Here is a 25455-nt window from a genome sequence, read left to right as displayed (position 1 = left end):
CAGATTTGGATGGCCATCCAGGGGTGGCATAATACATGCTGCAGCCCCTGGTAGGCCCTGGGTACACCTATGCCCTGGGTACCTAAGGTACACTGTACAGGGACTGATAAGGTGACTCAGTATCCAATTTAGATATGTACCTAAGGTACATGGAATCCATTTTACAGAGAGAGCAGTAGGCCTGGGGTCCTGAATAGCAGGGCCCCAGGTCAACTAAGTCAGAAAACCAGCAAAACACCAGGCAAAAAGTTGGGGGCAACCATAGTCAGGGATCAACCTTCCTACATATAGCCAAAGGTTTTATTTTTATTTATAATTCAATATATCAGAAGACATCCCCCACTGTTTTGCTATTCAACTGGCTCTCATTGGCTGTGCATCGTTGGCGCAATATGCATTGCAATCTAAAAAAAAAACATTTTAACTTCTGTAAATTGAGCATGTTAGCCCTGGTACTTGGTCCTCGCATCTGTTGACTGCTAAAGCTACATTTTGAATATTACTTCTTTGTGTCTGTATGTTTTGTAGGCTTCTACTTGTTGATTGCTGTGTCGAGGTGTTAAACTGTTACTAATAAGGCGAAACTGTTGTCCAGACAGTATTAATATCCCAATGTGGTGGTTCGGGAAAAAAAAAATTCTGTATCATGAAGATAATCGTTAAATATTTAAATATAATTTTTGTTAAATAACATTTTTTGTTTTATCGTTAAGAAGCATCATTTCCAGATACAGCTGATTCAATTATCAATATGGCCATAAAGAAAACCCAGTTTTAATATAGACAGGTTGCAACCAGAACCACCCCCTTCTTTAAAACCCACTCACCCCTTATCCATCCCTCTTCCAGTCCAGGGGGGGAGTGTTGCAATCAGCACATTGTATATGAGGTTCTCCTCCCTTAAATTACCAACTTAATGGCTGCTGAAGCATGTACGCACTTTTGAGCCCATCTGCACCTGCACCTTGACCACTGCCAGGAACCCTGGTCCCTCCTCTACCCTCAGCTACTTTGCCACTTTCCTCCGTGCTCTCAACCCTGGCTGCCGCTCTCAGCACGGTGGCCCCATCGCACCACACAGATCAGAAGGAGCATTCGCATGCACCTCCTGCATATTTCTCCCACACTCACCACTGCTGCACTAATGGCACCCCACTCGCTCCTATTCCCACAAACCAGCCACCCACTCACACAGACCAAATACTACCCATGCAACACACTTGCATGCATGTTCCTCAAAACTGCTCGCTCACCAAACACCACAGATGTGGGACCTACTGTATGACCACGTTTCAGACCTGCACCTCCTCATGGAAACCTGGCTGAAACCACCTTCTGCGCGTGACATCGCTACAGTTGTCCCAGGCAAGACCGTCAGCAAAAGCTGGAAGGGGGAGTTGCTATCATATTCAAAGATGCCATCAGTTGCACCACCTAGCCAGAGACCCTCCACCAGCTACATAAAAAAACCTCATGTTTGAGATATGCACCTCAGGCAACTTCTCCAGTGGCAGAACCATAGTGTATAGGCCACCAGGACCTCGCACTAATTTCACTATCACAGACTTCGCTGCACTCCTCATTGTCAATGCCAGCACCTTCATCCTCCTCAGGGACCTTAACTTTCACCTAGAAGACGGCACTAACCCAAACTCTACAGCACTTAGAGAAAACCTCTGAAACCTTGGACTCACCCAGCACATTACCGAACCCACCCACACCGCTGGGCACCCTTGGACCCAATTTTCTCCTCAAACAGACAGGCCAGCAACTATAACCTGGATAGACCACAACTTCGCCAGCTTCAGCATACCCATCCACATTACCTCAGACCTTTCATCACTGGAACCGCCCGTAACAACTGGAAACGTATCACAGAAAGAGGGGCTTCTGCCCTCTTTTGGCACCAACCCGAGCACACCAGCAACTAGTCAAAAGCCATCAAGAACCCCAATAACTGATTACCGCATACACCAACCCCCTGGCATCCCTCAACCGCAACCTAATGGCAAGAACCCGGCCACAGGCCATGTGGTACACAGAAGAACTCAGGTTGATGAAATGCCACTGCAAGTGGAGCGCAATGGAGAACAAGTCAAGACACCACAGATAAAGATTCTCCAGATAAGTGCTAAGACGTTGCCACCATCAGATGCAGAAAACCAAGCTCACAGCTCTTGCAGATCGCATGAACAGCAACACTGACAATAGCAGGAAAATCTTCGCAATCAACAAAGATTTCACCGTGCCTCCTGCAGCCTCTAGAAACTTTACCCCCTCAAAAGACCTTTGTAACAAGCTCACGGAATTCTTCTGTAACAAAACCAGTAACTTTGACTCCCAACTGGACCACGCCACCGTCTCAGCACAACTTCATACCATGGCCAAATAATGAACCCTGACCTCTTAGTCCAACATCACCACTGTCAAAATTGCTGCTACCATGAAGGCAATAAACTCAGGGCCCCATCTGACCCTTGCCCTTTCATACCTTCACTAAAGGACTCCTCCTGATCAGTGAAGACTTACACCCACCCTCAATGCTTTTATCAGCTCCACCACATTCACATACACCTAGAAACAACCACTGCTCAGGAAACCATATGTTGACCCAGCCACACTTTCTAACTACAAACCCCTCTTCCTCTACCATACCTGGCAAAGGTATTAGAGAAATTATTCAGTTGATGCCTCACCAATTACCTCAGCACACACCAGCTCCTCTACACCATGCAGTCGGGATTGAGGCCCAACTACTGTACAGAAACAGCAATGATCATCGCCACAGACAACCTCCAAATGTTACTTGACAGAAGAGGCAAAGCAGCCCTTATTCTCCTGGACCTTTCTGCAGCATTTAACTCAGTCTCACACCCCATCCTCATATGGTTCCTGCACAAGATTTGCATCCAAGGGCCTGCTGTCCACTGGATCTGCTCCTTCTTGATGGATAGAGCAGAAACTGGCAGCCTGGAGCCTTACTCTAGGAAGCCCGCAAAGTCATCTGTGGAGTACCTCAAGGTTTATCATTCAACCCCACCTTCTTCAATACATACATGATCTCTCTGGCCAATGTCACCTGAGAACATGACATCAACATCCTCTCTTACGCTGATGACACGCAACTCATACTCCTCCTCTTGGACAAGACCCCCCGCACAAGAAACAAGTTTACCGTCTGCATGACTGAAGTCCATGACTGAATAAAAGCCAGCTGTCTCAAGCTCAGCACCGACAAGACAGAAGTAGTATTCAGCAAGAACACCTCATCATGGAACTCCAACTGGTGGCCGGCCGAACTCTGACCCGCACCCACCCCAGGAATCTCGGACTAATCATCAACATCAAACTCGACATGACCACACAAGTCTACACTGTCTCTGCATCCTGCTTCTACAACCTGAAGATGTAGAGGAAGGTTGTCAGATGGCTGGCAAACAATGCTAGAAAAACGGTCACGCATGCCCTGATTACCAGCAAGTTGTACTACGGGAACACACTCTATGCCGGGTCAACAAACAACTCAGTAGACGACTACAAACAATCCAGAACTTCACTCCTTAAGTGTGGAACAGCCTCCCAGTCCACATCAGAGCGTCCTACTGTCTTCTTAAATTTGCAAGAAGCCGAGCACTTGATGTTCTAATTAACCAACCTACCATAGGCAGGCTAGACACACACCTTCTCAGTGCCAGGATACCCTTGCCGGTTATAGTGCTCCTTACAGATACTCATAACATAATGTTGGTTAAGGATCCCCCAATAATTTCAAGGCCCTTATGTTCCTAGGACATTATTGAGGTGATGTCTTCCCCCTCAGTCAGATTACCAATGGTTTTTAATGTACTTTAAATGCTAAGAAATATTCATTGTTCTTTTGTCGCTGTCATTGGAGCAGTTATACAAGAAAGTGGTCCGAATGCAAAAAAAATCACAAATATTTATCTGATGTTTTTAAGGTCTGACTTCTTGAGTCTTACTGTTCTCCTTCCTAATCAATTACATTAAACATATAAAAAGCATATTAATGCTCTGCACAGCTATTTCGTAATTGAAAAAGGTGCTTTTAAAGTGTGGACACATGGAAAACCTGAACTGAAGACCAGTCAATAACATTATTGGAATATGCAGATTACAAGAGGCATAACATTTATTAGAAAAAGTGTGCACAAGTAGGCTTTTAACTGCTGAGTACTGGGACCATGGTAATAAAATAGATATCCTGACGGAACATCCACACAAAATCATTATTTGTTGGTTACTAACTGTTTCTAAAGGAACTGGTCAATGTATACAATTTTTTCTTAAGAATCCTTTTGTAATTTGAATTGCGTTAGGGACCATTTTTGCATCAATATGTGATCAAAGGAAATAAATAGCAAAATTGGTTTGCCATAAAATGTTCTGAAGCATATTGTCTTTTCTCTCTCTACAATGTATGTAGTTGTAATTCTCGTCCTAAACTGTTGCATAATTCTAGGGACCTTGGGTATATGCCTTTCTTCAGTACTCTTAAGATATCTAACTAGAACCAATGTAATAGGGCAATGATTACTGGTTGCTCAGGGATTCTGATCCCCCTAAACCATGCATACTGGGAGTATGCATTAATCCCAAGTTTGACAGAACACACCGACTACTCCTCATTTGAAAGTCACATATAGAATGTAAGATAGGTCCATATGCAATTTATTTTTCTTTTCAACATTAACTTTATAACGTGAAGTTCATATGTCTGTTTTATAACCTTGAGCAAATGAAAGTCTTACAGGGTGTAAGAACTGTCTCAGAGGACTCTTGAATGCACAAGAAGTGCGTAATACATGGTAATTGCGAAAAGACGTAGTAGTGTCTCCAAATGTTTTGAATGAAATTTATTCAGTTCATCAAAAGAATTTCAAAAATATCCAAGGAACATATTGTATAATCATATGTTTTTCATGGTAACTTGTGAAAAGCAACAAGGATAGATAATCCATATAAAGTTCTTATGCAGATCAGATTAGCAACCCCGATGCATTTCGTGCTAGAAATAGCACTTCTTCAGGGGGATTAAGTATCTAAAAGGAAAACAAATAAATACACAATGTAGATCGCCGAAATACAGGAATACTAAAAGATATGACGTAAAACATGCACTAGACATGTGGCAGGATAGTGGAGTTCTTGACTGAAAATGCGTAAAAAAACCGGCTAGGAAACGCAAAGTACGTGAGAAACCAAATCCACCGGATAGAGAAACGGCCAGTGAAATATGTAAAGCAGCAAGATCCGAAGGGACAAGTCCAGAAAAAGTGAAAAGGAAATGGGTGAATCATTTAGAATAACTCCGTGCAAAGTATAAATAAACGTGCTCCTGTTCGAAAGAAAGAAAAAACGAGAAATCAACAGCGTAAGGCCATGGTGAAATCGTCGCTTACCTAGAACCAAGGAGGTAACGAGTGAAAACAGGTAGACTGCATTCAGTGTGACCGAGTGTGGACCCGGAAGACGCCACGCATGCGCAGAGGCGCTCAATAAAAAAGAAAACGAAAGGCGAACCGCCACCAGAGAAATAGGACTGGACGAGGTGGGAATCAACAAACGTAAACAACCGAAAAGGGTTCGTGGATGGGAAAACAGGGAAAGACACAAGAAATAGAAAGTAGGAGCTGAACAATGAAGAATAATAGAAAACGAAATAAATAAATAAAAAGAGTGAAAACAAAATACAGATTGACTCAGGGTGCAGAGTTCAAGAAAAAACAGTTAAACCAATTAAATACATACACAGACATGCAAGGAACGGGCAAACGACGTGGTACAAGAGCAAAAAGATGGATATAGGTATGAGAAAACGAAAAAAACGAAGAGAAATATGAGTGAACATGAAAAATAAGAAATAAAGTCAAAGTAAGAGATATGAATCAGAAGATAGAATGAATAATATTCAGAGGTCGAGGGAAAAAACAAATCATATAGGAAAGAAATCCAGAATATTCGTAATGAGTCACAGGCAAGAGAGAGCAAACATCAGAAAAATGTTTATAGATAACAACTGAGTTCAATTCTGTCGTTAAGCCCCTTAGGCTGCAGGGCTTGTAAGAGATAGATCCAGTACAGTTCACGTTGTAGCAACAATTTGTTGTTGTCTTTGTTTGGGAATTTTTTTACAACTTCTAAGACAAGGAAGCGAATTTGACTTGGGTTGTGAGATTGTGCCACAAAGTGAGCGGCAATGCATGAACTTAGTTTCTTTGTACGAATGTTGCTACGATGTTCTGTGAGACGAGTTTTAATTTTTCGTTCTGTTTTACCCACGTATGGGAGGCCCACGGGCATTTCATCATGTAGATGACATTCGTAGAGTCACACGTTGCATTCACTTGAAGGTGAATTGGGGTACCTTTCGTTGGATGGCAAAGAGTGTTTCCTGGTATAATACTGTTACAAGGTCCACAATTCCTGCGTGGTATGGTACCTTTGTAGACAATTGGAGTCGGTGATGTGGGTTGTTTCAAAAGAGTTCGTAAATTGTTGGAACGTTGGTACGCAAAAATAGGCATTTTGTCGAAGATATTGTTGAATTTCATCATAGAGGTTATCCTACACAAATTACGAAAATTGCAGAACAACGAGTAACTTGTCTCAACAGAGCAGACCTTCTCAAACCCAAAAACCCAAAAACACTTCTCAAGAAGACAAAAATCGTCCTGTTTTTGTTTCCAAATTTTCTACACAATCTAAAAAAATTAAGGAAGTAATTCGCAAGCATTGGCCGATGCTTCAATTAGAGAAAGATTTCAACAATATCTTCGACAAAATGCCTATTTTTGCGTACCAACGTTCCAACAATTTACAAACTCTTTTGAAACAACCCACATCACCGACTCCAATTGTCTACAAAGGTACCATACCACGCAGGAATTGTGGACATTGTAACAGTATTATACCAGGAAACACTCTTTGCCATCCAACGAAAGGTACCCCAATTCACCTTCAAGTGAATGCAACGTGTGACTCTACAAATGTCATCTACATGATGAAATGCCCGTGTGGCCTCCCATACGTGGGTAAAACAGAACGAAAAATTAAAACTCGTCTCACAGAACATCGTAGCAACATTCGTACAAAGAAACTAAGTTCATGCATTGCCGCTCACTTTGTGGCACAATCTCACAACCCAAGTCAAATTCGCTTCCTTGTCTTAGAAGTTGTAAAAAAATTCCCAAACAAAGACAACAACAAATTGTTGCTACAACGTGAACTGTACTGGATCTATCTCTTACAAGCCCTGCAGCCTAAGGGGCTTAACGACAGAATTGAACTCAGTTGTTATCTATAAACATTTTTCTGATGTTTCCTCTCTCTTGCCTGTGACTCATTACGAATATTCTGGATTTCTTTCCTATATGATTTGTTTTTTCCCTCGACCTCTGAATATTATTCATTCTATCTTCTGATTCATATCTCCTACTTTGACTTTATTTCTTATTTTTCATGTTCACTCATATTTCTCTTCGTTTTTTTCGTTTTCTCATACCTATATCCATCTTTTTGCTCTTGTACCACGTCGTTTGCCCGTTCCTTGCATGTCTGTGTATGTATTTAATTGGTTTAACTGTTTTTTCTTGAACTCTGCACCCTGAGTCAATCTGTATTTTGTTTTCACTCCTTTTATTTATTTATTTCGTTTTCTATTATTCTTCATTGTTCAGCTCCTACTTTCTATTTCTTATGTCTTTCTCTGTTTTCCCATCCACGAACCCTTTTCGGTTGTTTACGTTTGTTGATTCCCACCTCGTCCAGTCCTATTTCTCTGGTGGCGGTTTGCCTTTTGTTTTCTTTTTTATTGAGCGCCTCTGCGCATGCGTGGCGTCTTCCGGGTCCACACTCGGTCACACTGAATGCAGTCTACCTGTTTTCACTCGTTACCTCCTTGGTTCTAGGTAAGCGACGATTTCACCATGGCCTTACGCTGTTGATTTCTTGTTTTTTCTTTCTTTCGAACACGAGCACGTTTATTTATACTTTGCAAGGAGTTATTCTAAATGATTCACCCATTTCCTTTTCACTTTTTCTGGGCTTGTCCCTTCGGATTTTGCTGCTTTACATATTTCACTGGCCGTTTCTCTATCCGGTGGATTTGGTTTCTCACGTACTTTGCGTTTCCTAGCCGTTTTTTTTACGCATTTTCAGTCAAGAACTCCACTATCCTGCCACATGTCTAGTGCATGTTTTACGTCATATCTTTTAGTATTCCTGTATTTCGGCGATCTACATTGTGTATTTATTTGTTTTCCTTTTAGATACTTAATCCCCCTGAAGAAGTGCTATTTCTAGCACGAAATGCATCGGGGTTGCTAATCTGATCTGCATAAGAACTTTATATGGATTATACTATCCTTGTTGCTTTTCACAAGTTACCATGAAAAACATATGATTATACAATATGTTCCTTGGATATTTTTGAAATTCTTTTGATGAACTGAATAAATTTCATTCAAAACATTTGGAGACACTACTACGTCTTTTCGCAATTACCATGTATTACGCACTTCTTGTGCATTCAAGAGTCCTCTGAGACAGTTCTTACACCCTGTAAGACTTTCATTTGCTCAGTTTTCAAACGCACCTTTTCGCAACCAGAAGGTGATCTCTCAGAGTACCTAATAAATTACTTATTTTGGACTACCTTTATTTCCTTGATTACCTTGGAGTGCAGCGGCCATTTTCACGTTTTGTTTTATAACCTTGTCATCTTCCATTCACTTATGCTTAAAAGTGCTTTATGATGCAACCAGAGTGAACTTTCTCATTGCTCCACAACATAAGGACATTTTGAGAGCCGTAAAAAAGTTCAAGTGAGTGAAACAGTTTGACTGTCATCTTTGTTGATCAGACAAATGAAACAAAGTGAAAACAAATCACAGAATATAGCATGCCCCGCAGAGCAGCACATGCTCTATGACTCTAGACGCCCCAGTTTTTTCATCCCACTTAACCTCTTCGAGGCTCATGACGAGCTGAGCTCGTCATGAGCCACGGTGCTCCGGTGCTCATGACGAGCTCAGCTCGTCATGAGCCGTGGAACGCTCAGGTGAGGGGAGAATTCCCCTCCTGTGCTGAGCGTTCCACGGGAGGTAATGCACCTGTGACGAGCTGAGCTCGTCATGAGCAAAGGAGCGCCGTGCCTCATGACGAGCTCAGCTCGTCATGAGCATGCGGGCGCTGTGCGCCCCCCCCCCCAGCACAGCGGGGGAATAACCCCCACAGCGAAGGGGTTAAAGTCTGTCAGTTTATTTACAAACACAGGCCATGTATCAACTTAAAACTAAACGCACAGTCCTACCACTTCAGAAATCTCCAATACGGTAAGATCAGGGAGAGGCGCTTTCATAGCTTATTTGACATGCAGGAGGGTCGCTTTTTAAAAGAAGGACAAAGTGAACGTCCAGGGACAGCATGGAACACCAATCAAAGTGGTCCCCATTTTCTGCTAAAAGGAAACAAATGCTGGGGTAGATAGCACTTATCTGCCCATGATCACACTGCTGAGTAGGAAAGCCGGGATTATGACAACAGACGCCCCTTGGTTTAAACAGCGCAGGTTGGCCAATAAACTACACAACCTCCGAGAGCCGTTTCTAGGTGTTTTGCCACCCTAGGCGAGAACTGGAAAATGCCGCCCACTCCCTTTTACTACCATCACTCTCTCCCCCTGTCATCTAGGGTAGAAGAATTAATGCATCAGATCACAAAATGTGCCTCGTTATGCGTATAATTTGCCTTTTTTAACGCATAATTTAGCCAACTCTCCACGTAATTTGGTTCCCCCGTGGCTTAATTTCAAGTGGCCCTGAGTATAAATAACACCAACAATCAAAGAGCACATGGCAAAACAGCTGAGTAGGTTAACCGCTTGCTGCAGAGATCTGCAGTGTTAGCTGGTCACAAATTAAAATATTTGCACAGTCTACTCAGCCTTTTAGCTTTCTAAGTTAAAGAGGAGTGCCTTTGTGTTGAGTGATATTGACTTATTATCTAAGCCCCGAGGCACAATTAAATTAGCGATGTATGTTTTGTAAGTGGTTTATAGAGTGCAAATGTAGCCGTAGAACATCACAGCGCAGTCCAATAGTTGCCTGGGTACATTTGAGTAGTAAATCATATAGAGCTGTCAAACTGAGTCTAGAACCAGGTGGATTGGAGAGTCTCGTTATATGATTTTATTCACGCAGGTCAAGCATCACACGCTTCATATCTAGCCGCCTTTTACATGTCTCGCTGCATAAATTGTGACAAACAAACCCAAAAGCTAAAGCGCAAGAGGCAGAGCACAATGTGAACTTGTTTTTATTGCAGGTTAGAAAATAAATTATGGCTATTTGTCTTTTTTTCAATATTTCCAGACCATAACAAGACCGAAACCTGTATTTTGGGATGAAAATCCCAAAAACTAATTTCAGACTGACGTGCTGGAAAAAATAAGCTTCTTGGCACCATATGCTTTTTTGTGTGGCGCGCTATTAGCCACCTGTTTGCACTGCTTAAAAACAAATGAAATTCATGAATTATAAACCAATTACTTGACATGGTAATTTATTTCCTAGGCCCCAGAGCAGCTGACACACAAGGTCCGTCCCCCGTGCGTCGAGAGAGAGGGTGGTGCGACGTGCGAGTAGTCACCGTCACTGGCTGGTGCATAAAGCACTGCTCAGGGTCTAACCAAAAATGATGCCCAGGGCCATCATTGGTAGCGCTTTCCCAAGCTACAAGAATGACGGCCCTGGGGACCCACACACTGGTACCGCTGGCCCACTCCACACACCACTATGCTAGGGTGCGCTGCGCAGCATGTACAAGCAGGTGTGCTTGCACTAACATGCAGGTGCTGCCGCCTTCAAATTAAATTTTTTTTCCCTTTTTTGCCGCCCTAGCCCTCTTGCCGCCTTAGGCGGCCGCCTAGTCTTGCCTAATGGTAGAAACGGCCCTGCAACCTCCGAGTATACATCAAACATCAACCCTCTGAGGGACGGCAGGAGCAAGGAGCAGGTATGCATGTCCCTTTTTGTGCCGGGCAGCCATGGACTGAGCGCAACCCTCCCTCCTCCGTCCTCTTCCTGGTTCCAGCACGCCGGTTCCCGGAACTAGGCCAGATACCAGCTTAAACTGGTTTCATATGGATTTGTAAGTTATCCGAGATGGAGTGCCCGTGTTGTGTTTGTATAGCGTGGGTTCCATGCAAGGAAACTGGGTTGGTGTTACAGGTACACGTAGCACTAGACACGTAAAAACCCTATCTTGTGTATAGTTTACATAAGGATTATGGAGATTTAATTACGAAAGGGGTTCGGACTCCCAACTCGCATGTTTGCTTTGCCACAAACAGACTTGTTGTCATATATGAAACTGTTACACTATCAAAATATCCTTGAAACACACAACTTGAAATACACTTGGTTTTGCATGTGTTGTCTGCACAAATGACTGTAGAAATACACACCACTGCACTGTGCATGCGTGGGAGCAGTTTACAGTATCAAGAACAGTCAGCTCGAGGAAAAGTGTGCATGTTCAAGGAAAGCGCGTGCACGAGTATACATCGGTGTGCATGCCGCGGGCAATGCTTGAAATGGAAAAATAGAACTGCTGTACCAGAGTAATTGCTTGTTTTTAGAAGTGCTGGTACTCTCCAATTAAAACTATCACGTTTTTCTTGAGAAATGCAGGAACTCTCCCTCGCAAAATAAAAAAATTGCTGGTACGGGCCCATTTAAAGCACTCTTAACTTGCATATGTTGTTTTGTATGTTTAAAGTGTTGAGTGTATAAAAAAGAGTGGAGGGAACAGGAAAGTGAAAGCGACCGGAGGGAACAGGAAAGTGAAAGCGACGGTGAGACAGGCAAGAAAGTGAAAGTGACCGCAAGACAGGCAAATGTAAACAAGCACGAGTGGCCATGCTAATTAGAAACAGATGGCCCATGAGTGCCGCTGCTCGCTCCCGCAAGGTGGATGCTGCCACACGCACAAGTGTTACAAAAGTGGAAACCGATTCCTAATGGTCATCTCCTAGAGAGCGCATGCGCGCTGCCCTAGGCTCAACCTAAAAAGAGATATTCTGCATTTGAAATTATTAATGTTCATACAAGGTAACTGCAAGACAGTGGATTATTATGTGGGGGCCGGAATGTGGTAGCCCTACTCAAAGAATAACAACATACATTTGTCAGGGTGAACCTTAAAGTTGCTAAATTAACTTAATCTTAGCACCCTGGTAGGTAAGGCAAAAGCACAAAGGCCTAACTTATGACAATGTGCAAAGTATTTGTGCGGTACAAAAACGCTGTTAAAGTCAAAACGCTAAACAATCAACATCCCAAACTAAATCAGAAAAATAGAGTACAAGGGGCTCCTTGTGAATACCGGGGGCAAGAACCAACGCTGCACAGCAACCCACCTGGGTCCCTCAAACTCCGCTGCTCTCCCCTGCCGCCGCTCTGGTCATCGCGGCTGCCGAGCGGGGAGAGCTGGACTTCGACATCCAGCAGCCCTTGCTGGACCGGGACGCCGCCCATCAGCTGCTTTTCGCGCCCGGAGGCGCACAAGAGGACGCTGCTCCTCCCGCGTCGCGGGATTCGCCGGGAGAAGCCCGGGACAAGAGCAGGACAGTCTGTGACAGTCCGAGACAGGAGGGGGCAGGGCTGGGCCACCCCCCTTTCATTCGGTATCAAGGTACATTGTGAGACTATTAACAGTTATCTGTTTGGATTATTCATATAAAAGTATGGGAAAACGCAAAACTACAGAGGATTCTAGCGAAATCATAGGGGTGGTGTCTAAGGCTGGGAAAAGGCTAGAAAATTTAAAGCAAAGTCATCTAGCAAGCGTTTGCCGCACGCAGGAGCAAACTGTGTTATGGACCGAATAGATGAACTGGTGCGAGACTGTGGGGATATATTGACTGAAGCTTATAAACCCGCTGAGCAAACCCAGGATGGTATTGTAAATTTGGGTAATAACATGGGCAAAAGGCAGAAGAAGGGGGTAGTGGTCATCCCGGATATGTTTCTAAGCAAACCAGCTGCGGGGGTAGGACCAGACATTGTGTCACCCAAAGGGAGAGAACTAAGTATAGATCGGACTGATCCTCCCCTAGCATCTAATCTAAATCCTGATGACCTAGCACCCCTAGTGAGTAATAATAGGTTCTCTGTCCTGGCTCAAATGGAGAACTGCCAGCTAGAACCGAGGCTTGAAGGCATCACGCTAACTCCACCCCCTGCTGATAGCCCGTTCCCAGTGTCTGGAACCCAGGACGCTATTAGGACTCCAGAACCAAGAGATAATTCCCCGTGGGAAACCATAAAGCAATTGTGTGGGTTGGTTGAGTCATTACAAGTTAAAATTGATTTTTTGATTACCACAGTTAATGACCTAAGGAGTAACCCAGGGCATTGTATATCAAATTCTATAAAAACAAATTTGCCAGGCTCAATGACCCCAAGTTCAGTAGGAAGGGAAAGTACCTGTGCCACCCGCCCCAGCGACTTTGCCCCCAACCACTCGAATGACATTCAGCCAGATAGTGAGGAAAGAAAGGGGGGTACCCCAACCCAGAGTCAACGCTGATGCAAAGGCGATAACTCCTGTAATTACATCTAAAGGAGCATCTCCGAAACAAGTGGGTATGCCCGTAGCTAGATCTAGACCGGACGAGTTGAAAACTGCAAGTAGCCGGCAAGACACTAGATCTGTCCCCTCTAACACACATGTCCCTCACCGAAACAGTCATCAAAGTAAACCGCAGGCAGTGTATATGGTGAACATTCCCAAAGCACCTATAGGTCGAGGCTATGAGTCACCTGACTCCCTAACAAATAAAGCAATCCATTGGATTCGGCACGTTAGGGGGTGCAGGTCTGTCATCAGGGAGGATATCCTTAAAGCAGTAAGGATCACAACACCAGGTGACCCATGTGATTGTGTCGAGCTGGTTCTAAAAAATCCAAGAATAGCACAAGATCTGCTGGCCTTGGAATTTAGAACCTGCTCCCCGGACAATTCAAGGATTCAAATAAGATCAACTCCCCATCGGAATAGGTTGCTAATTAGAGAAAACCCAGTGAAGAGCTTAGATATGGCCAATTCTGGATTGGATAATAACGACTAACTACAATCTCAGATAGTCCAAGTAACATCTAGGGAAGTGTGTAGTGATGAGGTCCCTGATCATGGATCAACTAGCCCCACGGGCCCCACCACCACTGTAATCCCATCCATCCCAAGGCTATTGCCCTCACAGAATAGTGTACCAGACGGTACCCAGGAGGAACTACAAGCTGTAGAATGCACCTCACTTACTAGCAAAATTGGATCAGTTCTCTCATGGAATATTGCTGGCCTGAGATCCAAAATGGACTCCCCGGAATAGGCTTCTTTTATCAGGCAGCACGAAATATGTTTATTCCAGGAAACTTGGTCCTTTGAACAGTTGTATTTCCCGGGGTACTTAAATTATAGTATTTCAGCCGAAAAGACAGGGAAAGGTCGACCATCAGGTGGCCTGACAATCTGGATCAAGCAGGATCTTGCTGTAACGGTAAAATCTATATCCACTAACCACAGGGATCTCCAGTCCCTTAAATTAGAGTTTGCAAATCGTGAGCCCATTTATATATATATAATGTATATGCCAGAAGTACCGGGGGAAGAGCTCGGAAATCTTAACACTTCTGGAAGATCAGTTAGAAAATAATCTTCTCCACGCTAACATAATTATAGGCGGAGATTTTAATGTAACTTTCGAACCTCTCTTGAATGACAATTGGAACTTAACAGATGAAGAAGATAGGGAATGGGGGGTTCCCAAACTGGACCTTGTCCCCATCACAAGGTGGACGCAAATAGCATTACAGCTTAACTCACTCTGTCTAAATAAAGGTGTTAGATCTGCCAATGGTAGAACAGTAGGGGACAAGCATGGGGCAAATACGTTTAAGTGCGGTCCCCGGCAGAGCAGAATAGACTACATCCTAGTTAGCTTGGGTTTGTGGAGACACCTTCAGGACATGCAGATTAATGACAGAGTAGAGAGCGATCATAATCCCCTATCGGCAAAAATTACATATTGGAAAACACTAGACCCCCAGGGAAGGGAGGTGGATACCAATTCTCCAGTGGACATTGTCATTTCTAATGACATGCGACACGTTCGCTGGTCTAAAGTCTTAGCCATTCAAGGGAATATTGATTTTATAGCTAGCAAGCTTGCCCAAGCAACAAATGATTTGAAGGGCTTACTGTGCGAGGATTGTCCTATTGACAACATAGAAAGTGGAACCAGGATTCATGAAGCTTTTTTCGAGGAACTGAGAACTTTATTTGTTAAGCCATGTAAGCAAAGTGGCACTAGTATTCCCCACCCGCCACGCTGGTATACAGGGGAATGTAGGCAGGCACGCTTGAATTTGGGTAGAGCCATCAAAAGTGTCTCAAGTGTGAACACGCGCATTGCAAGGGCGGCGTATAAATCCGCCGTCTTTAAATCCAAGCGTTTATGGGACGAACAGAGGTGGCTGGACCTGATAGAAGCAGGACGTCACAAAGACCCGAGGAAGTTCTGGGATGTCTACAAATGGGGTGCGGATGGTAGTTCTGACAAGCCGCAGAACTGGGTCCCGCAGGATAAATGGGTATCCCATTTTAAACCACAGTTTGCGTCGAATGACGACCAAGACCCATCCATGGAGGCGACCTCTATCCCCTTTTTGGAAGATCCCTTCACTTTGGGGGATGTTCGGCTGGCCCTAGATGCCGTTGTTCCTGGTAGAGCACCAGGAATTGACGGGGCTCCAGCTGACTTATTTTTACAAGATAAAGCCTCCTGGGGCCCCTACATACTACTCTTGGCAAACGCGGTTGCTAGGGGAGCGCCCATTCCCCATTCATGGAAGGGGGCCGAAATTATCCCAGTTTATAAGAAAGGGGATAAATCCCAGCCTGGAAACTATCGTCCTATCAGCCTGATCGATACCACTCAGAAAATCATTGGTAGGCTGATTTTAAATAAGGTTCAGGCCTGGGAACGGGACCATAGTATTTTGTCTCATTTGCAGGCTGGTTTTAGAACTTCCATTAGCACGGTCGACCAGGTTTTGCATTTTGCAATGCTGTACCGGAAGACTGTGTTAATTGGACGTGGCAGCCTATATGCTGCATTCATAGATTTAAGAGCAGCATTTGATCTGGTCCCACGCCCAACTCTGTGGAAAGTGCTTAATGATATGGATATGCCAGGGGACATTTTGTCATTAATCAAAAAGCTCCACCAGGAGAATTTTGCTCAGATTAGGTGGGGCAGCCCTGGCAATGTCACACCCCAGTTCCCAGTAGAAACAGGTGTTCGCCAAGGTTGCGTCCTGGCGCCAACACTATTTTCTCTGTATATAAATGATGTTGCAAAAATTTTAATTGGTTCCAATGTTGATGCACCTATCCTCGCAGGAGCCAAAATCCGTATTTTAATGTTTGCCGACGATTGTCTTATAGTATCAAAAACCCCGAGCGGGTTGCAGAAGGCTTTGTTAATTTTTGAAGATTTCTGCGTTGCCCACGGTCTGGAGGTTAATGTTCTTAAATCAAAGTACATGTCTTTGAATGCACCTAATACAGATAGATCTCCTTTAATAATACAGATAGTCAATTTATTGTATAAAATTATTACAAATTATTACAAAAGTGCATTTAGGTCATCGTAAAACATTAAAACACATGTGTGAATGTTGACTATTAAATCCATTAGCAGTATGAAATAAAAGACATATAGTTCAATTTGAGGCTAAAAATCCCTGTTCTGAGAGATTGTACTTTGATCATATATTTGACCCCCCAGCAAGCCAACATCGGAGATGACCCGTCTAGCCATCGTATTACTGCTTGCCTACATGTCCGAATGTTCAGTTCATTGAAAATGTTTTTTAAAAGCTGTCTTCTCAAATCGTTAAGTTTCATTTGGGTATCCACATAGACGACAGTGAGGGTCAGTGTGAGAGTCTTTCTAGGATGGTAACAGATCCTTTGAAAACTGTATTCCTAAACGGTGTTTTATATATCTTTGTTTTAGGAACAAGTTGAAATTACTTTCCAGATAAGACTGTGGCTTTATCCCGGAATATGTATTTATCACGGTCCACCCGTGTCGTCGTTTTCCCATGGTTGCTTTATCTTCCAGGTATGATTCCCATTTGACTGCGTTATTTACAATTTTGTCAAAGGTGTGTCTATCTGGCATCAGATCCCAAGTTTCTTCAATTCCTATACAGTTCAAGGATTGGTACAGGAATTCTCCCCAACTATTTGGCTCGTGCTGTTTCTGCTGGGTATAGATTTCTTTCCAGCACAGGTTGTCCAATGAGCCTTCTTCTGACATGCGTATTTTGTGGCATAGTTTCACAAAGGTTCCCATACTGCGGAACTTCTGATTCAGAAGTCCAAACTAAAGACGAACTTGCGCCGGTGCTGACGATTTTGGGAGGTTTAAGGCTGCCTTGTATATTTTAGTTTGTAAGTTATTTAACAGTCCAGCTTCTTTGCCACACCAGGTGACCAATGCATGTGACAAAGTGGGTAGGGTTTGTGCTTGTATCACTTTCAGCAGGTGTGTATAATTCGGGCAACTTAGCTTTTTTTGTAGTTGCCGGTATGCATATATCAGAGACTGTGCTTTGGCTTTTAGGTCTGTTTTGTGTTCTTTGTTCGTTTGGCCTCTCCCCAGTTTCAGACCTAGGTATTTGTATGAAGCTTCCTCCTTTATTGGGGTGCTCTTTGCATACAATTTGAATGTTGGCTTTTTCGGATCCACGATACGTACCACTTTGGTTTTGTCTTTATTCAGTTCCAGACATTCATGTTCCAAATAAATTACCAATTTATTGATCCTCCTCTGCAGGCCTATTGGCGTTTGACTCAAGATGACAATGTCGTCCGCGTATTGCAAGAGGGGGATTGGGATTTTTGACAGGTAGGGCGGGTGGCCTTCTCCGGCATCCATGTGATTGATGATGTCTGCCATGTATAGGTTAAATAAGCTTGGGGCCAGTACACAGCCTTGTTTTAGGCCCTGTTGAGTTCTAATTTCGGCCGTTACGCTGCTACCGTCTCCCAATTTAACTTGGGCCCAGGTGTTACTATACAAACCTATAATAACCTCCAGTAGCTTGTTCGGGAGGCCCCATGATCTCAGTTTTTCCCAGAGTCGGGATCTATTCACCCTGTCAAAAGCTGCTCGCAAGTCTACAAAACAAGCGTACAGTCGTGTCTTCCTTTTTACTGCTTTTTCCTTAAAGAGAGTTATGGTTGTCAGGTTTGTTAGTGTGAAATATCAAGGAGAGAGGTAGGGAGAGTATCTGACACTCTTGTTCCCCGGTCAATAATCAATAAACAAAAGAAGAGTGTCTGGGAGAAAAAAGAAGAAGAACTACGCTTGGAGCTCAGTAACAACCACACTAGGATGTTTAGGAAGGCCCTCACTCACCACCTAGTGATGACATGCTTCATCATCGGGCCCCACCAAAGAGACCGAGTGTCTCTTTGGTGTGCTGCAACGCCAGGATTACTGCGGAGCTGGATGGTGAATATAGGGCGTGTTGAGTGAAAATGAAAAATTAGTGAGTGATGAGGGTATTTAAAAAAATTGTCAGTAGTGTATCTGAAGCAATTTTATTAATGATCACTAAAGACAGAAAATTTAAAATGTATTAAAGGATCCAGTCCACTTTTAATTGAATGGTGGGATCCTAGAGAGTAGTCAACATGTTTCTTGCCATCGAAACGGTGTCAATTTACCCGGCAATGCCCCAAGCTTCAAAAGAAATACTTGTCGCAAGTATTCTATCAACTATGTCCTTAGACGACCAGGTAGTTAATGACTCTTCTACCTCTGATTTAATTTTTGAACGTTTAAATTCTACAGACAGAAGATCTTTGGATGCTATGTCATCTAGTTTTGGGATTTCTCTTAGCAGCCGCATTATATTACCTCTATTCAAGAAGTCTTGTCCCCCTGTTATCTGGTATTTGGGTATGAATGCCAGTTTGTTATTTGATTCTGATTGTATTTGAGAATTCAATTTTGCCTTTATTTCTTCTTCCCATTTTATATCTTGTGTTGATACACCGTTTACAATTGTTCTTCTCCCTTGGCTCAAAGTTTTTATTATTATTTCTTCTTTTGAATCGTCTATTCTTTTAGGATCGATAAAGGATTCATTAATCCTATCCCTAATCAGGTTATAATCCTTGTTATTTGTATTTTCCAAATTTTTGTCGAAATGAGTATTTTGGGCTATCTGAGAGCACGATGTTTGTTTATTTTATCGATAAGTACTGCAAATTCGTCCATCTTTGTTTGAGTTTATTTTTATTGGTGTTCTTATGTTTCCCTTCTCATCTACTCTTTTTATGGATTGCTTTTTGTTAGGTTTGTCTATTAAATTTTGTTTAGTGTCCATGTTGATTAAAGCATATTGGGCCCTCATGTCTTGGTTTGCTTGTTCAACCTCAGGTGTTTGTGTTTCGTCTGTCTGGTGCGTCATTACTATCCGATTTACACAGGCCTCCTGGACTGGAACCCTTTCGTCAACCTCGTCTTGTATCTTATCTTTGTCATCAGCTTGTATAGGATTTTTTTGTTTTTTTTCTGTCTATTCAAATGTTTATTTCCCTGTATTGTGTTTGATGTTGTAGAAATATGGACGGTTGGCGATTCTGCAATCAAACTGTTCCCATTTGCTGCTATTACCTGGGCTGATTGGTCCAGGAGCGTGTATATATGTTTTGAAGTAGTTACTTCAGAAGCTGGTTTCTTTTTTTTAGAGGCGGTATGATGAAAGATGGGGTACGTTTGGGTATCTGACGAGGGTTGGAATTTAAGTTGTATCCTCCCTTTCCTTGCGCGTTTTCTTTGTCTTTTTGTTAACTTGACTTTAGTATGGATTGTTGCGCATTGTACCTCCTCTATTTGGCCTGTTTCGTTAACTAATTTTTCTTCATTTAATTTGCTTGTCTCTTCCTTGTCTTCTTCCATATGGCTGTTTTGGGTAAGGTATTTTTCCACATCAGGTTGTATTGCCTCCATGTGGCTTGTGGTATTGATGTTATGTTTTGTATCCGCTGAAGATTGAACCGCCCTTAGTTTGTCATTTAATATAACTGGTAAATTTGACATATTGTCCACTAATTTACCGCATACACAGCTTGGCTGGATGGTATCTGTATGGATTCCCTTATCAACCCTCCCTAGAAGTAAGGTCACCATGTGGTCCAACCTAGTGTTTATGCCTGAAATATGGCCCGCGATAAGGTTTATTAGGTCTATTTGAACGTCCATTTTGTCTGACTGGAAATTCAATGCTTTAATTGCCTGGTCTAAGGTGTTTAGTAATGATTTACTCCATGGGTCCTTGTGTTCTTTTCTCAACGGAATTTCCAGTAATTCTAGCTCTTCATCCGACCTACTCATAGATGATATCATGATTGGTGATTCTAGGTTTAGATTATTTTTTGACCATCCTTTGATTTTATTTAGGCTTTTGTCCCATTCGTAGGAGTTTACGTTTTGAGGCAGTGGTGTCGATTCCAGCCTTCCATTACCACCTGGTTCATTTTCCTGGTCTTCTTGTGGAATGTGCTTAGCTTGCAACCCTTGGTCGGTCATTGGGTCTGCTTCTAACTGGGATTGGGTGTTTTTTTTCCCTGTTTTGCCATCCAAGCTTATGCCATCAAGTAGGGAGAGGGAAATTGGCCATGAGTCGTCCTGTGTGGCCCTGTGCCCCGCCAAATTGTTCCTCATTGTTGGTTCTTTCAGCATGCCCTTATTCTTGAGCTTTATTTCACTATCTCTTTCGTGAGATTGGGAGTCGTTCTTGTTTATTTGGGCTATTACCACATGGGACTTGCCAAGACCAATGTTGTTATTTTGCTTAACAAAAGTCCCGGAGGTTTGTGGCTGGAGTGTTGGTTTATTTATTAGATTGCTCTCACTGTGAGTGTCTTGAAAATCTTTTTTTTTCTGATCCTTGCTGTTTGGTTGCAGCTGCGCTTTCTCCTTTACACTTGGTGCCGGTGTAATTGGGCTAGGCTGGAGGGCTTCTTCCTGCGTGTGTCCATAGATTGCCGCCATGGGGTCCTTTAGGTAAAAAGAATTTTGGATCCCGGTACTACTTTGTTTTGAACTTGGAACTGTTAACTCCGGTGCCGATACTAGTCTCTCTCTTTGTTGTGCCGTCCTCTTCCTTTTTCTACTTGACTTTTTTTTCCCCTGGTTTCTATCTTCTCCTTCTTCGTTTTTTTTTTACTTTTCACTTATGTACTGCCGCACTTTTCCAGATCTCATTCTTTCCTAGGTGTTTGATAAGGACCGACTCTAATTGCGTGTTCCTGGATCCGGCCTCGAAAGGGTTTTTTTTTCTTTTATTTCCCTCTGTCTAGCTTTATTCTGCTTTGTAAGCTTTTCTTATGTTGATGTATTTGCCGGGCTTTCCCGAGCCCTCAACAGCACTGGTATGGCCAAGGTCGGAGTCCTGGGCGTTAACTTTTATGCCCTATTTTCTCTGCTTTTCCTGTCTTTTGTCATTAGTGCGCCTAGAATCCTGAAGTCTGTGCCGGCTGTGCCACCTCAGCTCCTGATACCCACTCCACTCCACCTCCACTCCCCCTCCCAAGCCTGTCTGCCCCCACTTAATAGGATCAGCTGCCGTCAGGGAGGATGGCGAGGTGTGAATGCGATGTGTGTCGTATGAAACGAGGGTGAGTACTGGCGTTAAGAAAAGTCACTTAGAAAGACAGTTTTATCTTGAATCTAATGTCTAATGGCACCCGATTTTGCACGTGAGCTGATTAATGCGCTGTTAATCTGATGTTAATCTGTTATTAATCTGCGCTGCCTCTGCCTCTGCTGTTAGCTGTTAGGTATTTTGTCCGATGGACACTTCCTTAATCACATATTTATCCAAATAGGCATCTTAATGAAGGTTTATGAAAGTATTTAAAATGTTTATTAACGTATCTTAAATGTTGCCAATGATAGGGCAGGAACTGAACCTCTCACCCGTGGGTCTGGTGTAGTCCGCAATACTGTTGCTGTATCTGTGGTCCGTGGCCTGATTTGCTGATTTGCTGTGGCTGTCGTTTTAATGCTTTTGTCTCTATCACTGTAGTTCTTTCACTATCACTTCAGCTCTCTGCTGCACTCTACTGGTCACTGGCTGCAGACAGTCCTCCTGGTCAGTAGGTCCAATAAAACGATCACCAACTGTCAAAGTGCCAGCGGGGGATTGGTTTTCAACGACGGGGTAAGGGCTGACTCACTCGCCTCCCCAACTCCCTCGGGGGGGGGGTAGCCCCCGTACTCCGTGTACCAGAAGGGGCTGACCGAGGGGCTGACCGAGGCTAAGGCAGAGCGTCCCAGTACGCTTACTTTTCCTCACCTCGTCTCGCCGCTTCGCTACACAGCAGCTGCTGGCTGGTTATCTCGTACCGGTTATCTCACTCTCCAGGAGGATCGTTCTGTCCGCTGGCGGTTGGTTTTAGCAGCTTAGCTTAGCTTAGCTGGATCTGCAGAGATGGCGACGGCACCGGCGATGGCGTCCAGCCCGTCCTGCTGCTGCTGCTTCTGCTCTGCTCTGCTCTCTGCTCACCTAATACATATAAGGGTTTTATACAAATGAGCAATGATCCTCTGGAGAAGCTACAGGCATTTAGCTACCTGGGTGTCTGCATCCAACAGGATTTATCCTGGAGGCAGCAGACTGAGCTGGCTTCCCTGAAGCATCGCCAGCTCTCCGGAGCTTTGAGCCTAGAACACTCCAGGTCTTTGACTAAGTCGATAACTCCAGTGCTATCGGTTTATAATGGCAAAGTAGTTAGTTCCACTTTGTATGGCGTAGAATTGTGGGGAAATGAGAATTTAAGGGGGATATCAGCTTCAGAAAATTCATTTCTCAGGAAATTAATAAAACTACCCCAGAGCACCCCACTGAGCCCCCTATTTAATGATCTGGGCCTATCGCCAATAGCTCTAATTGCATCCTTGCGCCCAATTTTATATTGGAGGCGGATTTGGACTACGCCCGAACTGGACACATACACCAGGGGGTTGATGGATGTAATTAAAAGTGACGGTTCCCGGAAAATCAAGTGGCTAGGACATATTCGGAGTGTTCTTTTTGATCTAGGCCTAGGAGAACTGTGGGAAGATTCATCAAATGTCAGGTTCCCACCAAAGAAGGTACTAAAAAACTTGTACTGGAACCATGTGGCCTTAAAAGCCTTTAGTAGCACTCCTTCCCACTCTCTCACTGGTTTGTTTTTGGAAATTAAAGAGCGGCCTAAACTTGAGGAATTTTGGGATACCATCACAAAGCCCCTTGACCGCAAGCTCTACTTCCAATTAAGAGTAGGAAGTTTACCAGTAAGGGCGTTTTCTAATAGATGGACTAGTGGGGGGTAAGGTTGCCTGCCCAGCTTGTCTGTGTATTCCTGAAACCATTGGCCACCTCCTGTTTGAGTGCCAGTGTACGTGGCGCCTCGCCGGAAGTGGCTGCGCCCGATGTGTAGGCTATTGGGCTCTAGTAGTGGACTAGTTGCAATTAGGATTATTCGTACCTGCCCAACCACGACTGTGTATATAGCGGTGGCGAAATTTTTAGGATGGGCATGGTCAATTAGAAGCCGATTGTTGAAAGAATAATCGGATCTATGTAGGCCAAGTATTTTTGCTAAACCATTGTGCAATAGTATCGTCCATACCTGTATTGGTAATGAATTCATTGTATTTTATGTATTTTATGAAATTTATAATCTGGAATTTTAACTTGGTTTTATTCATTTTATGCATGTATTTTTATATGTGGAATATGCTTTTATGACAATCGTCGAATAAAGCTTGCTTGACTTGACTTGACTTGAGTACAATTTATTAAAGAAAATGACACCTAAATGATGAAAATCCACTAAGGGGAACCACAGATATGAAATGTTAAATTTCTAAGTAAAGATGGCGCTAAAAAACACTAAGCCCCATTGATAGTAGTTGAAAACATTCCAACTGGACCTAGTCGTGATTTCAGGCTGAATATAATTAACCAGATTCACCAATCGGGTTTGTTCCAGTCAATGATTTTAACTTCTGACTCAGTCTGTTTTTTTATGAAGCTCAAAATCCTCCAGCAGGATAAACCTGAACCTGCATCCAAGGATGGTGATGCTGACAGCTCCAGAGGTCTTAGAAGTACAAAAATATTTCTAGTCCCAACTTTCAGGTCTTCTGGAGCAGCTGCTCTGGGTCACTTCTAGTGCTCCCTGGACCTCAGGGACAGCACTTACGGGCCCGGCTCACTCCTGTAGAGGCCACTAGCAAGGTCCATCTGAGTCTAGTGCATAGTGGTCACTTCAGGAAACAGACTGCTTGTCTGTCCCTGTAGCCAGAAAGGTCAAACAACTGACACTTGGAATTTGCTTTTTTGTCTCTGTACAAGAGGAAGCAGGCACAGTCCTTCAGGGCTTTTCTCAGGGCCCACATAGCAGGTCCATTACTTTTGGGGATCTTCTGCAGGCACATGTAATGTAATGTAAAGCATTCCTAAGAGAATGCCTTGAGATGCTACATTTATGGCTGGCATTTATGGGGAGGGGTGCTTGGGTCCTCCCTAACCAATGCTACAAAGGTTCCTCAGCAATCCCTACCTAGTTCTGTAGTCATCCCTGTTTGTCGAGTACAAACAATCCCACAGTGCCCATCACTTCTAAAATCCAAGGTGAGGAAAGCTTCACCCAGAGATGTGGCCAGGTAAATGAGCAGTCTCCTCCTCTGTGGTCACACAAAACCAGTTCCGGGAGTAGCACCCCTCCCACTGTCTTGGGTGCCAGCCTGGTTGGGGAGTAAAGGGTTGCTTTCTCCAGGTTTTCCTAACTCGTGGGTGGTGGTGACTCCTACCTAATCAATGGGGTAAAGGTTTTCCGGGGAATCCTACCCACTTTTGCAGCATTCCTTGCTTGCTGTCCTGCAAACAATACCACAGTGCACTTCATGCTTCAAATCCAAGATGGGGAAACCCTTTCTTCCTTTTGTATAGCTCTAGTGTCCACTCAGAGGTGTGACAAGGGACATGCGCATCCCCCCTCCTCTGTGATGACTCAAATCTGGTTTTGGGGGTAGGTTCCCTCCCGCTGGCTTGCCTTCTCAAGGTCTTGTGTTACATTTACTTGGAAAGTGCAGAGACCATTACAGGTTAGTGAGGTTTCTGGGTCCACCCTAACTGGTTTTCCTGCAGGAGGAAAAAATACACCTCACACCCAAGCCATTGTTTCTGCTCTGGAATCAGTTTTCACACCTCATTAGACAAAGTATTGGCTGAGCAGCTGCTGGAGAGCTAATGTGAATAAGCTCCAGGAACTTCAGGCAAGGAAAAGGTAACT

The sequence above is a fragment of the Lissotriton helveticus genome, chromosome 6 (genome assembly GCF_964261635.1).
Source record: "Lissotriton helveticus chromosome 6, aLisHel1.1, whole genome shotgun sequence".
NCBI classification, from domain to species: Eukaryota; Metazoa; Chordata; class Amphibia; order Caudata; family Salamandridae; genus Lissotriton; species Lissotriton helveticus.
Note: the sequence above shows the minus strand (reverse complement) of the source record.